At 41.9% G+C, this 17,965-nt stretch overlaps 1 protein-coding gene across 1 annotated transcript in view; it reads left to right on the plus strand.

The window, feature by feature from the left end:
• sema4c (sema domain, immunoglobulin domain (Ig), transmembrane domain (TM) and short cytoplasmic domain, (semaphorin) 4C) overlaps positions 1–17,965 on the plus strand; it is a 123,266-nt gene that overhangs the window by 36,679 nt on the left and 68,622 nt on the right. The window contains exon 2 of the mRNA XM_049578965.1: positions 1,834–1,965. The gene's annotated coding sequence lies outside the window, so the exon portion shown is untranslated. The remainder of the gene's footprint in view (positions 1–1,833; positions 1,966–17,965) is intronic.

Here is a 17,965-nt window from a genome sequence, read left to right on the forward strand (position 1 = left end):
CCAGTATCTAATTTATTGACAGCAGTGAATGAACTATGATGGTGTCAGAGGTTTTGGTGTAGCCTTTGTATGCTCCCTCTGTGTAACACTAGCTGGCCCATACGTTACTGCCAGTTTCTGCTTGGCCCTCGGCGCTCTCATCGTGATTAGTGAGCCATTGATGTTGACATGAATCTTAGCCTCTACACACATACACATGAACCACGCACACACAGCGGCTGGGACTTGGCAGGTAGTTATGTGATCTGCAGTGTGATCTAATGAATGTGAGCCTTAAGGGGTCAGGTGTGTGTGTAGATGCGTATGGCTTCGTATGTCAGTGTGTGTGTTTCATGTGTGTATTGAGCAGCAATTAAAACGAAGAATCAAGGAAATCTCTGCACATTTTTCACATCGAGTGCAACTTTGTTGACTTTGGCTCACGAATTCATGCCATTGATCAACCCCCGAGCCTGACAGTGCTGACCTTTAAGTAAATAGAGAGCTGGACAGTCCAAAATGGTGGAAGCTTTTGTAGCTTGGTAACTCATTAGCTTGTGTGTTGCATCATCCACTCTAATATAACCCTACTTTATATTATCTGCTCTGCAAATGAGGAATACATGTTCAAGAGTTATGAGACAGGAGTCGATGGTGCAATATGTATTCCCAATAAACTGTGTGAAACAAGGATGTGCAAAAAAAAAGTTGGACTTCCTAGGTGTAAAATTCCCTGGGCCTTCTGCATTGCTGGGCCAATAGAGCAAGTACACTTTGATAAAGTTTGCCGTGCAAGTAGCTAACTTCCAGTTAAGCCCTCTGCTAATTTAAATGGGGATAAAATAATTTCATTGTGCGGCTCTTCTAGACTTTTAAAATGTTATCGGGCTGAATGAATCAAATTCCGATAGTGAAACGAGTCATTTCATGAGGGTTGTGTTGTTAAAAAAATATATCCAGTGATTTTCAGATGTCTCTTTCACAACGCAAGTCTATTTGAAAAAGTATTTCTGGGCCCAGTGGCATCATGTGATGAACCCATAAGTTGTAGTTACATGATTTGGCCACTATGTTAAACTGACTTCAAAGTCCCGTCAACTTCTTGGCGGCCTGGTGTGAAACATAGATTGTATAAAGATGAATAACACATCCCCTCTTCCTTCCACTGTATAAAATGAAGCCAATACCAGGAGTGGCCACTGGGTTGCACAAGCTAGCTCAGTCAAAGAGCCTCTTTTCCTCTTCAGTAACTCTCTGTTGAATAAAATTATGCACAATCCTGCGGTCAAAATGCCAGCGAGAGCGGTAGAATATAGAATTCACCTCTGGGCTAGCCTTTGCTCCACTAGCTTCTGTAAATCAGTGCTGACTCTCATTCAGCATTTATTTTATTAGTGTGTCTGAAAGCGTCTTTCTGAAGTGTGCAGATTTAATGGTCTATATTGTAAGATATAATGTTATCTACAGCACAGTGCTTTGTCAAAGCTGCACAACAATTTGTTAGCCTTTAAAAACAGCTCCCAATGAAATTATACCACTTAATTATTTTGGCTCTCTATTGTGACGGAATAGGGCTAGCATGTTCCCTGCTGTCAGCTGCTAACTTGCCAGCTACAGTAGTTCACTAGCTGTCTGTGTACATCTGAGTAGCACGGTTATTTGTATGTGTGCACTGTGTGTGTACTTACAAGTGTGTGCCGACGGGCTGCCAGGTCTTCTCTGAGAGAGACGTTTAAATGATTAAATCAGCCTTGCAAATCTCACATGGACATACATGTGCACACACACAAACACACAAACATCCACCCCCATCGCTCATTAACCCCGTCTTCTTCTTCTCCTCTTCTCCTGTAGCCCAATGTGACCTTCATCTGAGTCGAGTGTCTCTATTCAACATTCACGAAGACGAGAGAGGGAAAAAAATCAACCTGAAAGGAGGATTAAGAAGAAGGCACACAGACGCGCGAGGGAGGAGAAGAAAAACAAGTAAGAAAGTAAAAACAGAACAAAGGGTGGAGAAGAAAAACAGCAGCATCTTTCCTGCCTCCTCTGAAATCTTCCTCAGCAAACAGCGCGACTGGCAGAGTGAATGAGAGAGGAGAACAGAGGGAAGAAAGGAGGAGGAATGGTGGGGGGTGGGCATGTAAAATGAGCAAAAAATCAAAAGAAATAAGAAAGTGCATATGAGAAGGGAAAGGAAAACCGTGCAGGAGGGGGGACGGCGGCAGTTGTCAAAACAGGATGTGGAAATTACAGGCATTTTCAGGTACTCCTAGAAAGAAATTAGACTGGAGCGAGACAAAGAGAAAGTGAAGAGAGATGCATGAGCCGGGAGATAAGAAAAAAGACAACAAAAAGTTGAATTTGAGTAGGATATTGGATTTCTGAGCATTTTGTTAAGAAAGATGCTGAAGGTTATGGCTGTGAGGGATTGTGTGCGTGTACGTGGGGTGCTCAAACCTTTTCCTCATTGTGTATGTGTGAGTGAAAGTGAGACGGCCATATTTCGCCTGAAGGGTAAAAGTGGAAAACAAGCAAGAAAGACGGAGAAGGAGAAAAGAGAAATTTATGGATTGCAGCACCGCCACAAGCAAAGTGAATGTGACTGACCATGCACAGAATTTAAAGTTAACTGAATTTTTTTTACATTTTGTTTTTGTGATTTGTGTTTAGTGCACTCAATCATCATTTGCATGATAATCTTTTAGTGTAAATGCATTCAAGCTCTTCTCATACACTACTCATATGCATACCTACGAAAAGCAATACACCAGAATTCTTATATAAACCACGTGAGCCAGTAATTCATATATAACCGTATATAATCCATATAATCGTAAAGGCTGCGATCAAGTCACCAATTCACTGACAGGAATAAAGAAGGAAGCAGAATAAAGAGCGAAAGTCCTGTAAGGCATAAAGTTGTGGTGTGATGGATAGGTCAAACAAACACAAGACTTTCCCCCAGGAGAACAGTGTTTGTGTCCCGTTTTAACCTAATTGAAATTTGAGTTGATTTTAAGGTACACTATCACAGGGTTTCTTTACCTAAACTTAACCTAAGTAACTTTATCTGCCTAAACCTAACCTACATAACTTTATATTAACTACGTAACACAACAATGCCCAACCATTTTTCTTTTCCTAAACCTAACCTACAAAAATTTACTTTCCTAAACCTATGGAACTTTATGTTAAGTGTGTAACATGACAATGTCCAATCATATTTCCTAAACCTAGCTGATGTAACTTTGCTTTCCTAAACCTAACCTACAAGACTTCATTCATTCATTCATTCATCTTCTAACCGCTTCATCCTCTTGAGGGTCGCGGGGGGGCTGGAGCCTATCCCAGCTACATCGGGCGAGAGGCAGGGTACACCCTGGACAGGTCGCCAGACTATCGCAGGGCTGACACATAGAGACAAACAACCATTCACACTCACATTCACACCTATGGAATTTAGAGTTATCAATTAACCTAGTCCCCAATCTGCATGTCTTTGGACTGTGGGAGGAAGCCGGAGTGCCCGGAGAGAACCCACGCTGACACGGGGAGAACATGCAAACTCCGCACAGAAGGGCTCCCACGCCCGGGATCGAACCGGCAACCCTCTTGCTGTGAGGCGAGAGTACTAACCACCATACCACCGTGCCGCCCCCTACAAGACTTTACCTTCCTAAACCTAGGAACAAATTCTATTCAGCCACAAAATAAGCCTGAACACTGCCTGTACACAGTTGCATAGAGTTGTTGCATAGGGATGATACACCGTCTCATCTAATTGCGTTGGTGTGAAGTAGCAGTCGCGAATCTTTGGCCTGGACTGGGCTTACATTATCATATGAATTGTTGTATAACTATATGTTTATGCATCAAAGTATAAGTCTTTAATTTACACTTAATATCTGTATTTTGATTCAAATTTTTAAGACACGTTAGCTAGACATAATCAAAAAGATAAGGCGATGAAGGACAGAAAAAAAAACCTACGTGGTTTGAATAGTATTTCTGTTTTTCGCCGTTATTTGAAAGCACGACGAACAATTTGGTTTATGTCTTATATGCTACAGTAACTGCATATTTTTTTAACCTAACAAATCAGCTCATAGACAGCTATTCCTGTATAGAATCATGGTTTGTAATCCAGAACGAACACTTCATTGTACTATATGCCCTTATCATAGCAGGACACTGGATATCACTTTGTGTGAGACGTACGTGTTACACTGTGTGTGTTCCAGGAGGCCATCTCATGTTTGAAGTGTGTGATGATAAGCTTTCATTTACAGTCAGTTGTCTGATTGATTGCGCAACTGGGAGACTTTAGAAAATTGAAAAATCATGTGTATGTATGCCAACTTCCACCTACAGGAATGCACTCAAACACACACACACACATGTAGTGTGACCACAACAACGACCAAGCGGGACACACAGATATTCACACACATAAACACAGAAGCGTGAAAAAACAGCCTCGGGCAACATTGCTCTATTCCTCAATCCATATTTTTTTCTGTGTGTGTTTCTCTCACACACTGTCACAATGCACTTATCCCTCATTCTTGCTAATAATTCTGGATGTCTCTCTCACTCTCTCTGTCTGTCTCTCTATCTGTGTGCCTCACAGTGTGTGTTTATCTCTGTGAGGATATTGGTCGCCGATCATAAATAGCTTTTCTGTGACAGGGTGCCATCACAGTCACCGAGGGCTTGGGGAGGAAAAGGGGGAGAAAGGGGAGGGGGGGAGGAAAATGCTGTGAAAGGAGGGAGATGGAGAGCGATAGACGGAGGGTGGGGAAGGGGAGAAAAATGCAAGAAAGATGGAGGTGGAGGTTATGTGCATCAAGGCTGCGTGACAGGTGTCAGGTATCCCCAGATAAATGTACTGCACTTATATTCGCACCCAATCACACTGCAGGAACTGCTGTGTTGATGCACACTAACACAACCCTGCACACTGAGCTTCATGTAATACAACAAGCTACTGCTGTGAATTCTCAAACAGCAGCCGAGACCTGACACGCATCAGCTGCAGAGAGAGACAGACCTTCATTTCTAATCTTACCTTCTTTTTTTCATAAGTATATTTTATCATATTTTAGTGACACAACTCCCTCTCTCCCTGCAATGATGTTCCACATTAAAACACTTAGGGTGCCTCAAAGGGCATATGGTAATCCCTCTCTTTCCTGGTATGCTTTTAATGTTCTGCAGGAAGTGTTAAGTTTCAACCACCGCAAATGTCTTGTTACATTTCTGTTGGTGTATGGTTAAAAGAAAATAATGAGATTTATGTCCAGCCTTTATGCTAGTCAAATTTCCCTATGGACAAATAAAGTAATCTTAAATCTTGAATGGTGAACTTTTATGGCCGATAAAATAGCAATAGTTTGGAACAGAAAAAAAGCCAAGAGTAGTATAATTGGCTGATATCAGCCACCCCCCAACACCCCGCTGAAACATTCTGTCGTAAAATGAACTTTAACTTTATTTGAAACTGGATAACTGTTGAACTTTATATCTTAGTCAAAGTAATATACCTAAATAATTAAATCTGGATCAATAAATATTAAACTTAATGAATTAAATACATAAATAAATAAATAATTCTGGAACTAAACATCAAACTAACTGTAGAAAACTCAAGGTTGGAGCATTTTTTAAACTTTGAGCTATTATTTTTCCCCAAAGTCAACCTGAGATTCTCAGGTAAACAGTGGACATTACCTTGACTTTGTGTATGGAGCCTCCTTGCAAACCTGTGCTCACCTGTGCTTGTATTTAAAATATGTATTTCAATTACTTTCAAGTATTTTGTTATTTTGAGAAGGCTGAAAAAACTTCAAATGTAATTTTCTAAGAAGACACTTTCAAGTGGAGCAGTTTTTAAAATAGTCCAAATACAAGGACGAGGTCAAAACTATGACTGGACTGAATATTAAATGCCTGAGGGCTTTTTTTTTTTTAAACAAGGGTTTTCAATTTTGAAAGGAGGGTGGTGACATTCACTCAGACCCACTGCTGCAGTCCAGCCAAGAACTTAATGTAAATACATAAAATGAAGAGCAGTACACTAAAACACAGTCACACGGTAGCAGCTTTCACTGGAGCTGTACCCACAGATCATTTAACACAACCTTCACCTCCTCAGCGCCGGTTGGTGAAGTACGTTCCTGTGTGACTGGTGGAGGCTGCGCAGCCATCAGCCACTATCAGAGCTGAGTTCCTATAGCTGCAAAATTAATAGACCGAACAAATGAATTGGTCGACCGATTTGGATGTGTTGGCATGTGGAATTATTCCTTTAACAGAATTACTCACTCCTAACTCATTCAATTCAATTTCAGATTTATTTGTAAAGCCCAGTATCACAAATCACAATTTGCCTCAGAGGGCTTCACAGCATACGACATCCGTGTTGGACAGCTTTGATTTACCTTTGTTGTTGTGTTCATTGTTATGCTGTCTGTGATACTCTACACCTCCTGTAACATTTCACATTAAAAGTTAATTAAAGTAGAAGAGGTTGGAATAATTTAGTGAATGAGAAATAAGATCAGCATCTCTGTAAAAACAAAAAACAAAAAAAGAGAGAGAAATAAAACCCAGAGGAGCATATTGATGAGCTGACATGTTGTACTGATAGAATTAGCGCTGTGGTAATGTACATTATGTTGAAATGCTTTTAGGGTTGTTAATCACATCAGCCATTATTTGAGCAATGGCTTTCCTTTGAGAATTACAGTATATTAACTGTGTTGCAGTAAACACACAAGAGGCCTCTGCTGCCAGTTGTTAGTGTACTGAAACACACAAGCAAGCAAGAGATGATGCTCGCCCAAGTGTCCTGTCGCACACACACACACACACAGGTTCCCCTCCGTCAGGTTTGATGAGGTGAGCGAGTGTGAGCCTGCCTCGTCTCACATTCCTCTGTCCTCTCTCTCCACGCAGCAGCAGTCCTTGTCTCACTATCGATCCCAGCTTATCTTCCCGTAAACCTGGACCTCTTTTCTCTCCTGCTCGCCTCGCCACCTCCTACCCTCCTCCTCTCCTTCCTCCTCATTGCTATCGATCAGCCCGTGTGTTCAACAAAGTAGAGAGCAGGCAGTGGTTAATGTAGAGCCTGGCCGGAGGAGCGCTGCTCGCGGCTCGCCTATCATCTTTCCCTCCTAATGGTCCCAATCAGACTCTAATAGACCCTGGGTTTGAGCATCGAGGCCCGCCACTCTCTTCTCACTCCTCTCACCTTTCATTTCCCCCCTGTTCTCTTCAACAAATATCTGTCTGCACTGTATGTCTGCCAGGTGCATTTTTAGCTGATGACCGTTGATTTCGCTAACTGATCCGATAGCTGTCGTCGGCAGATTCTTTTTTATATACATTTATTCATCCAAGGGAGGACTTGCTTCTGCTGAGTATGCACACACTGCACACAGCAACGTCCTGCTTTGCATTTTTTTACAGTAATGCACTTTCATTCCTGGGAGCTGCCCAGTGTAACCACAGTCTGTTAATTTTGGCCACTGGGAACTGGCCAGCACCAGAAGCTCAAGTCTTTCATTGTCTCCAGACTTTTCTGAGTCACTGAGCACATTGAGTCTAGCTGGGTTAAGTGCCTTGCTCAAGGGCACTTTCTTTGTTGGAAGTTCTCGAGTCAAGAGAATGTGTCTCTTGCTATTGTCCTTTACAGCTTTTGCTTGCTTTGTCAGGGATTTGTATAGCGTATGAATGAAAAGTAAAAGAATAAGAGTGCAAGTGCAGGGGATAGAGACTCACCTACAATATTTATTTATTTATTTATCAATCATCAAATGTCTCTAAAATGAAACCTTCCCTCAATATTCAGTGTTAAACCAACTGCAAAACACACTCGATGCTCACTGAACTCCTCCTGCGCCGTGTTGGTGTTCATGTCGTCCAGCAGCAGTGAACACAACACAGCTGTGTACGTGGCTGGAGAACACGTGTCAGAGTTGTTGGACGTTCTGTATCTGCATGCCATGCTCAGCTGATCACTCACAAGTGTCCTACAGCGGTAAAACACAGTCTGTTAATCTCACAGCATCACTGATGCACATGTCAGCTATAAATCAGTGTGTTACTGCTCTTGGTGATCACATCTGGTCAGTTGTTTTTCAGTGTGACATGCTGGAGGATGATCTGAGTCTTTTGAAAACTGAGCGTGTAGTTGATTTGTCTCCGAAGTGTGCTGCTGTCAGCCATTTAGGGCTTTATTGTAATGTGCTGTTGGCTGTTCATTCCCTTAACCTTTGAAGATTGTACTTACATACAAATATAAATAGCAACTTGCGTCTGCACGCAGTTACAACAGTTACATTAGATCTGAGTTGAAGCAGGAGGTCTGTCTCTAAAGCTGTAAAACTGTGATGTTTCTTGCCTCATCAGACTTGTTGCTTTGTTCCCAGACTTTTGCAACTAACTTGATGAGTGCATTGTCACTATTAATGATAGGAATGATGGCCAAATCTGCACGTTAGGGCACGAATGATAATGATCATTATCAAAAAACAGTTCAGGTCCTGTTTTAACAATGTACCTCAATAATTATATATGTTTTAGTTTGAGGATATTTCAGTGATGTTCTGGAAGAATCTAAACAAGCTTGACAGAGACCATCCCTGAGCTCACAAATCCCAGAGGACAGCCTGAGATACATGACTTCTGATGACCGTGAACACATATTGCGAGAAACACTCTAAATTCAGATAAATCTAAATGCTAATGCACGAGACAGCGCAGCAGGTGGGAGGAGTTAAATGTGCTGAGAGCAGGTAACAGTGTCGCAGCAAGATTGCAGTGCTCACTGCTGATGCATGCAGAATAAGGCTTAGTCAACAGGTACAGGGATATTTTTTTAAACGTGTTTTGGCCCTTTGTCCACACATGAACTGCATTTTAAGTCTGAAAAAAAAACCTCTTGTAAACTCCTTCGAAGATGTTCAGAAACATTGTTTTCAGTGCTGTGTGTTGTTGGGAGTTTTTGGCTTGTGACAGCAGAGTGGGCACAGACGTGGCCAAAATAGTGCTGGCTTTAACCTTACTAACAGGGCTTTTTACATGTTTACACATAATTTCTTTTCCACTTTTTGAGGAACAGAGGCATCTATGGCATCCAAAATGCACTACAGAGCTCAGTGCTCCCGATTGGTCATTGATCTTTGTGTCATAAGCCAACATGGTTTTAGGTTTAGGGTTATGTTGCTGCCTTTTGGTTAAGCACATTGACAAACTGCGTTTTTGTGTTTTGATTTGGACAAAGATTTTTTTTATAAAAAAAAAAAGAGCAAAATACATGTTTGGGAAACAAACAAAAAAACAACTTTGTACGTGTGGACAAGGCCTGAGTGTTGTTTATATGGACCTATAGTGTTATAGATAGGTTGTGACCATATATGTTTGGACAGCATATGAACATGTGACTGTTAAACACTTTCCAGCTACTGCATGGCTCCCTGGAGTCTCTAGTTTCTAGTTTACACCGTTCCACGGTGCAAAACTAGATAAGTATAATAAAAGGCTACTTCATGTGCCTGAATAAGAAACTTTACCACAAAAGCTTCAGCCCACAATGTTGCTCTAACCAGTCGGTCATGTCTCCTTAGTTCGGCGATGTTTTTCCTCTCTCAGTTGTCATTCTATTCATCTCTCTGTCAGTGTTACCCTCCCTTCCCACCTGCTTACCACTGAGGTGTGTGGGCTGTTTCTATAGGACTCCAGCTAGGTGTAACCTTTCTGCCCCGTGGCACCTCACTGGGATCCAGGGCTCTGGGCTCAGCGTGAACTCCTGAACTCTTCCCGAAAGAAAAGCTCAAAGAGCGGAGCCGAGGAGAGGGGAGAGGACAGAGAGAGTGGGAGGGAAAGTGAAAGAGCGCTACCGGACAATTAGCCCCCCAAGGAGCATAGTAGGCGGTCTCCCCAAGCCAGAATACACTGTGATTGTTCCAGAGACTGGCAGCTAGAGAGTGAAACCAGAGCGAGAGGGAGATAGTGTGTGTGTGTGTGCGTGGGCGTGTGTGTGTGTGTGTCGTGGTGTTTTGCATTCACACGCCCGGCGGTTGTTGTTCCGAAATGAGACAGTACGTCGGGTGCCCGCAGGCGTCAATACGACCATTTCTATTATTCAGAGCTGATTACAGCGCTAAATCGTACAGCGGTGAATGCTTTTTAATGAGCTTTGAAATACAACAGAGAAAGTTTGTCAGCTTTTTTGTTTGTCTGGATCTGGCCAGCGGGAGAAAAGAGCATATTTGCTAGAGTGATTTGATTAGTGTGCTGGTGTGTGAGGAGCAGGTTGCAGCATATGTAAGGGGTGAGATGGAAGATGTGTTTGTGCCGGTGTGCATATGACACGTGATGAAGCATCCTTTTTATGTATGTTCTTGTGTAAATTGTGTATGCACGTATTGTGTATGTGCAGAAATTATATTCAGCTCGTAAATGTTCACCAAAACAGTTTTGGTCTGAATGAATGTGTGCTCGTGTGTGCGTGTGTGTGAGTGTCACCCTAAGCCATGCTGATCGACCTGTGACTACATGGTGATCATGAAGTATCGCACACGCACAGTATATGGGCATTGATGAAAGGTCAGAGTGCTATCCCAGCATCCCTAAGGCCTGCACACGGGGGCAGGCAGGTCGAGGCAGGGCAGAGTGCACGTGGCTTTCTCCATTTCTCACTGCACTCATGTGCGCACATCAGACACAACATATGCTGGGCTGACAGCACAAGGTCGACCAGAGAGAGAGAAGGGAGAGAGAGGCATGGAAAGAGTGAGAGAGAGGAAAACACAGACAGCGTGTCTGCTCTCACATACATAACCTGGTTAATGTTGGCTTTCTGAGGTAATCTTGTTTCTTACATTTCAAGTACACGAAAACCTGGTTTCCACAATCAGATTAAAGGATTAAGAGAAATCTGGTTAATGTAGCTACTAGATAATGAATCTCTTACTGACATAATGGATGCATTTTTTAATAGTGTGTATCCCTTATAATTACACTGAGAATAGCTATAACTATTAGACATTCAACAAACCAATTAGTCCAAAATCCAGTCTAGGACCAAGATGGACTTAAAATTAATTCTGACAAATACAAAGTAAATTAGCTTGATAATCAGACTGAATTGCCATTTTCATGTTCATGTTAACGGTTCACTGTTTGGAGGTTATTTTACTGCGCTGTCAGTAGTGAATGTCCAGTGGTGTCCCCATGGGGGGTCTGCGACACAATTGCTGCCCACCCACCCCCACGCCCCTACCCCATTTCCCTTGCCCTCCCATGACTACAATTGGAGGTTGACTTTACTGTCTGTAGAAGTGGCATGCTCATTTTTACGCTAGCACCAAGGTAGTGGCATCTTGTGAAACTAGACAACCTGAGGCATCCATTGATATCAACCATGTTGGCATGCCTTGTTGGGAAAGGTGCTCAAAATTCCTCCAAAGTTAGGCTAAATTCTGGCAAGGTAACAACTGGCATGGCCATTTTCAAAGGGGTTCCTTGAACTCTCACCTCAACATGTCTGAATGAAAATAGGTTCTATGGGTACCCATGGATCTCCCCTTAGCCTGAAAAGGTTTGTTCCCAGTTGTTTTGTTCCTTACAATCACTGAACTCTTTCAAATTAAAGCTGTATATTTGTCTTTTTAACGAAAAGGACAACCAGCCTATTGGAAGAACAATGAATCACCTCACATATGTAGGTATACGACACATTAAAACAGGATTGTTCTGGAACTCAAAGTGTTAACTGTACCAGTATGACTCTATGGACATCAGGTAATTAGTAATATAAGCTATAAAATAAGAAACCAGAGAATATTTGCGAAAAATTCCTTAACTTTACACATTGACATAGTTGTCAACTAGCCAATACACTTCAACAGCATAATACATTTCCTAAAATTCAGTTATGGCTTTTGGTTTTATTGTGCTACCCCAAGATTTTTAGTGGCTCTATCCGACTGACCCTCAGATACATGTCTGGGGGTCCCACTGGACATATCTACCTTGTCAACATCATTTGAGTCAACAAGGAAGCTACAAATGGTTAACTTGACTCAACAGTTGTCATCTTGGTTGAATAAATGTGCCAACCCCAGTCTGTTATTTAGCCAATTTACATCGCCCATTCTTCATTCTGGTGACAGAACTTCATTTGTTTCCATTGTTTTTATTTCATTGTTGCATTTATTAAGATAAATGCAACACTATAGCATGCTACAGGTTTTTAAATCATATTCTAAACTGAAAACCGGGGTGGAAAGTTTCAGAAACAAGAGTTCTACAAATAGCACACAACCAGATCAGCTCATTTTACTGATTAGCACTTTCTTTTACCAGAGGCTGATACACTGAGTGAAATAAGCAGCTGTAGTGATTGGCTGGAATTAAAACCATGGACCTCCCGGGCACAGGGTTGAAAACCAGTGATTAGAAGCATCTGTGAAGAGAGAGAAACTCTCCACTCAGACTCAAACTAGTGAATTTCTTTAGGGTTGGTTTTCAGCTTGGGGCAGATAATGATGGCTGCAAAGGGATTTTATAGACTCAGTAGATACTACTCAGATATTGTTGATAAGGCTGTCTGGATAGCAAACATTTGCCTGTTTGTATACCCAGCAGATGCAAAGCAACATAAGCATTAAACTGAGAGATAAAAAAGCATTAATTTGGAAATGCGTTTGTGTCCACCTGATGAATGTTAGTATTAATTCATCTTAGCTCTGTTTTGGTCTCCTCCAGCTCTTTAGCTCTTAGATGCTCCACTGTGTTCATCAGCTACTCGCTAACTTTCTCTGCCTGTTGTTTGCTGTAGGGTAGTCAGAGTAGAGTGGGGTTTTTAGAGCTTTTTCCTCCACTGAGTGCTGTGGCTGGCAATGAGATTGATTAGAGTGGTGACGCTGAACGCAATCATAAAACATTAAAGATGTAGCCGTAAAAATAAACACGCTAAAACGCTGAAACCAAAGGGAATTGCAGAGTCTGTGATGATTCCCTGTGAATTCATTACTACGAGAGGCTGTTTTCAAATTACATGTAGCCATTTGATCCATCATTGATATAAAATATTCAGTGGTGTAGCTTTAGCTGTCTTTGGTTGTCATTTCATCCTGGGAATATTGTCAGCAATAAAAACTATGTCAGCGTTGAAAACACTGCCCCCTGGATTCTCAAAGCACCCTCAAAGGGGGAAATGCAGCATTAACTGCACTTCCAAGCAAATGGCGTCTCAGTTCTCCTGTGCTGTTTGCACGAATTTGAAGTAGGTAGTATTAGTGCAGTGCCCATTCAAAGCATGTCTATTCTGGCTGCTGATTGTTTGGCCTGGGATATTGCTGCTCGCAGCTTTCTCGAGACGTGCTCATAGATACAACTTAATACTCAACACTGTGCTTTTTTGGGTTCTGAGTAATACACCTGGGTCCCAAACAGTTGTAGATTTGTTATGATGTTTACAGTAGATATGAAAAATATTGAGCTGTGTTGCTGGTCTTACTCATTGTACTTTGAAATAACAAACAAAATGCTCCCAAAGCACTTAAAAATATGCAACTCAATGGCATACTACTAACTTACTGTGTACTCCTTCTGCTTTAGAAGAAGACACAGCCTGTTAACACACTGACCTGACAGAAACATGTTATTGGTTACGCCGCAGATTCAGATTTAACTCACAAAATCTTGTAATTAAAATATGATGCATTATTATTTACAAAACTATCCAGCATTATAATAGAACTGAAAGCTCCACCTTGGACAGATAGTTTTACTTTAGAAATTAACCAGTTTTGAGTACTTGCTTTACCTCTGCCTGTACCAACAGTAAAGCAAGACGGTGTTTGCCTGTGGCCCCTAAATCACTAAATCAGCCCCTGAAAAATACATCCAAAAAATAATTTTGTGCGATTGAAGTTAGTTGATAATTAGCAACACTGCACTGTATAAGAATTAATTTTTCTGATATTGTTTCCAATTAAAATATCCCCCTAATTATGCAAAATCACTTTTTTTCTAAGTAAGTGTTGTAGCATACCAAACAGGAGATCATTGCTGTGTGAAGTAATTTTGGAGATGCTTACTGAATATTTCTCCCAATAAAAAAATACCCCAAATTGTGCAAAACCCATTTTTCCCAATCTAAGTATAGTGGTATAACCAACAGGAGACCATTGATATGTGAAGTGATGTTGGCGACACTACTTTTCATGATCGAGGGAAGATATTTTTGTAGTATCTCTTTTTGGTACACAGTCCCTGCGCACTTGTCTCACAGCCGGCTGCACACAGAGAACAATGTTACGTGTCCAGTTAGGGGACAGCCTGTTTTGATGAAATGCAGCTCGCTGTCTTGGTTAGAAAGAGGCGCTGTTTTGTGTTTCAACAACCTTGAGTTATTGATCCAGGACGTTTGAATCTGTGAATATCTTTGTAATTTTAATGAACTGCTTTAGGCAGGCAGTTGATGTCCCCTCTTCCTGGTATTGCACAGGCACTGAATCTTTTAGTGGTACAGAGTACCTGACTGTACCGGCCTCCTTTCGCTCCTGCTTATATGTTAGAATGGCAAAAAATACACCAAAGATTGCAACTACTCAAGGTCAGAGACAGTGAAATACACATAGCGAGAGTGCTCTCCACAGAGCCCTGAAGCACCGCCCCCACTGCTGCACAGAGTTATTAATATTAAATGTGTTGTGTATCCTAATTGCACTAAATTTGACAATGCACATCCTCTGGTCCCCGGCAACACACCAGCCAAGTTTGAAGTGGGTTTGATGGCTGCTTCTCAAAATGCAAAGGACACACAGAAAGACAGAGATTCCTTGCTTTAACAGTTCAATCATATGTTTGGCTCAAAATTGACCTCTTTCTATGCTAATGAGCCTCGATGCAAAAACATTCCAAGTCACAAAGATCTGCGCTAATACTGTAATCACACTCAGTTACATAAAATTTATTAGCATCTTCATTGCATGGGTGGTGAAGCACTTTGAGACTAAAATATTAAATGCCAAATATGGTTACTCTTTGTCATGTTTAATTTCCTTGCATGAAGTTTTAAGAAATGCCTCTGCATCTCGTCGGTCAGGATCTGTAGCTCGCAGTCTGAAAATATAATTTTCTTTTCTCTCCGCCATTGTTCTTCCTACTTTGTTCTTGGCACAAAGGAAACATATATATTTTGCCTCATGAATAATTGCAATCAGAAAGAGGCAAATTGCACTTAGCGGGGGGTGTTTGCACTCTAATATCATTAGTGCATTATCTTTTTTGACTCGGACCTAGAGACAGGGAAGATAGCCGCTGCAAGTGATGCACAATTCATGTTGCCGTCAACAGCCACAATCCATTATTTGTGAACTCGCCACTGAGAGTTCAGTAGTTGTGAAATACCGCCATACCATGCCCACTCCGCAAATGTTCGGAGTAAGATCTGCCTCCATCAGGCGTGCGTTTGCTGCCACAGACCAAAGGCACAGATGGTCTCGCCATTCGATTAGCTGGACGTCAGTCTCTCTGGTTTCATCTCACCTGCACCTCCTCTTCTATCACTTCCTCGGGTCCGAGCAGGTGTTTGGCCTGCAGTCAGAGTCCAAATCAGATCCATTTCATCTGTAATCAGCTGGAGCCCCTGGCACTGATGGAAGAGATCAGAGCACCGATCAAAGAATTATAAGCCGACCACGCCTGACCAGCCAACCATGACATGGACAAGACGGGATGGGGGGGGTGTTGTGGGCGAGCAAGCATGAGCTACAGTGGGGATGAAAGGAGAGAAGATGGAGATTTGAAGGCCTGCAGAATCTCCCAGGGGAGAGACATGAAAGAGCGAGGTGCTGGTGGGAGGCAGCAGTGAGGGAGGCAAAGACGTTACACTGCAAACTCTCATGGGAGTTTTTTTTTATTTCATTTAATTTTTTTTTTTTTTTTTTTTTTTTTGACATTTCCATCAAGTGGAAATAGGTTGTTTAAAGTCAAATGCTGTGCTCAGTTCCGCTCCAGTTTGAGATAATTAGGATGGGAGGTGAATTCCAATCACCATGTGAAAGGAAAGTCAATGACATTAACTGGAAGCAGTCAAATCGCTTGATGCCCCGCCGCTGGTTAGCAAATCATTAATTGTGTGCAAATAAGGGAAATCATGTGCTCAGGTGCATGTAATTTGATGGGTGGCTCACATATTGATGGCGGCAGTTTTTAAAGGGGGATTTCAAACACTTCTTAGAAGATGTTAACATCATGTTGGACGTTTTAGAAGGACGCCGCTGCAGGCACGATCACACACTGTTTGGCATTCATCTTCTACATTCATACACACACTCACATGCTGCATGCAGCTGATCAAGCCCCTTTGATTGTCAGTCTTTCATCTGTGCCAGCGCAACACAAATACACTGCGTAATCTGCCAGCACATCACCCACATACACAGCCATAAACACACAGCTCTTTAATGCGAGCTGGTCAACTTAAATACACAACATGCCCATTTCTTCCCACCTATATTCACAGATATGCTAGTTAATGCTATCACTTAGATGCAGACTCACTCGTGCTTGATATTGCTTTAAAAAAAGATTCAAACCATCCAGACTCTCATACACAAAAACACACACTCTACATTCTTTAAGTGTCCACCTGTGTCTTTGTACAAAGGCTTTCAGATGCTGAGTATGGTGTGGGTGGCCGCGTGTTTCACTGTCAATGGAGTATCCATGTCTGCTCCATTAGCTCCACACTCTGAACAAAAGCTCTGTGGTCTTCATCTTTCTTGTCACTGTATATGGGAAAAAAGCTTCTCAGTGCAAAGTAGAGCTGTGGCTTTTTCCTCCAGCCCTGTTGCACGCCCGGCTCTGCAACACCGTATGAATAAGTGAGAAGACATAGCAAAAAGAAAAAAAATGCTGAAGTCCTTGTTGACTTCCCTTACTTCCCTCACCCTCACTTCACATCCCACCAGTCATCAATTTTGCAAGGAGCACTGTAACATGATATTTTTTTCACTCTGATTTCATAGCCATTTTGCTCTGGACTTGAACCCAGAACCCTTGAAATCTTTTCTTTGATGCGTCGCCACAAGCGGAGCCATTGTATATTTTTACATTTATATGCCAGGCATTTAACTGAAGCTGTCGCACACCGCGACATGCAGCGTGAGCTCGGATTCAAATCACCAACACTGTTTTTGAGGGATCTCCTTGTTTTTAAGTGCTGATCTCTGATCTCTGATCAAAACGTTTCAGCTGCATAAAATCATCTAAATTGGTGAAATTATCATACGGTACATCTTCTTCCAAGGCTGTCTGGTTGGGTTCACAAACTCTCAGATAACATTTTGAACCACCAGAATACTAGCAGAACTTGGGTTACAAATTATAATCATTTGGCAATGAAGCCTTCTGTGTGGAAAAATATCACATTTTGAACAATTTATCTGTAAGAGCTCTCTCTGAAAGCTAAGTTTAAAAAGCTGAACCCTGCCACCAATTAAACTGTTCCTCCAGCAGGACCCACTTTTTTAACTGACATCCACTGCCTGTATGATGGTATGTGAATTAGCACTGAACACAGATGATAGATGAGGCTGTTGGGAGTGTCATTAGTTTACAGGTATCTGGTCATAAACCAAAACACTGGACAAACTAAAACTTTGACCTGATATGTTAAGTATGGCTGACACTTTCTGGTCAGTTGGTCGATATGTTCTCCAAACTAATTTTAATTTGTCAGTAAATCAGTGGTGTTACTTTCATTCAAGGGTTTTTTTTTCTCAGCAGAAAACAGCAGGTGCTCAGCTGGGAGTGCAAGAGTGCTTTGGAGGCGCAGCATTTTTTAGCTCAGAAGCTGTGATTGGGTCTGGTTGTTATGATACGCAATATGTGGGGAAGTAAAATGTTGGCACAGATGAAGGGAAGACTGAAGCACATCAGGAGAGAGTACAGACCCTAGCAG

The sequence above is a fragment of the Epinephelus fuscoguttatus genome, linkage group LG6, assembly GCF_011397635.1.
Source record: "Epinephelus fuscoguttatus linkage group LG6, E.fuscoguttatus.final_Chr_v1".
Taxonomy (NCBI): Eukaryota; Metazoa; Chordata; class Actinopteri; order Perciformes; family Serranidae; genus Epinephelus; species Epinephelus fuscoguttatus.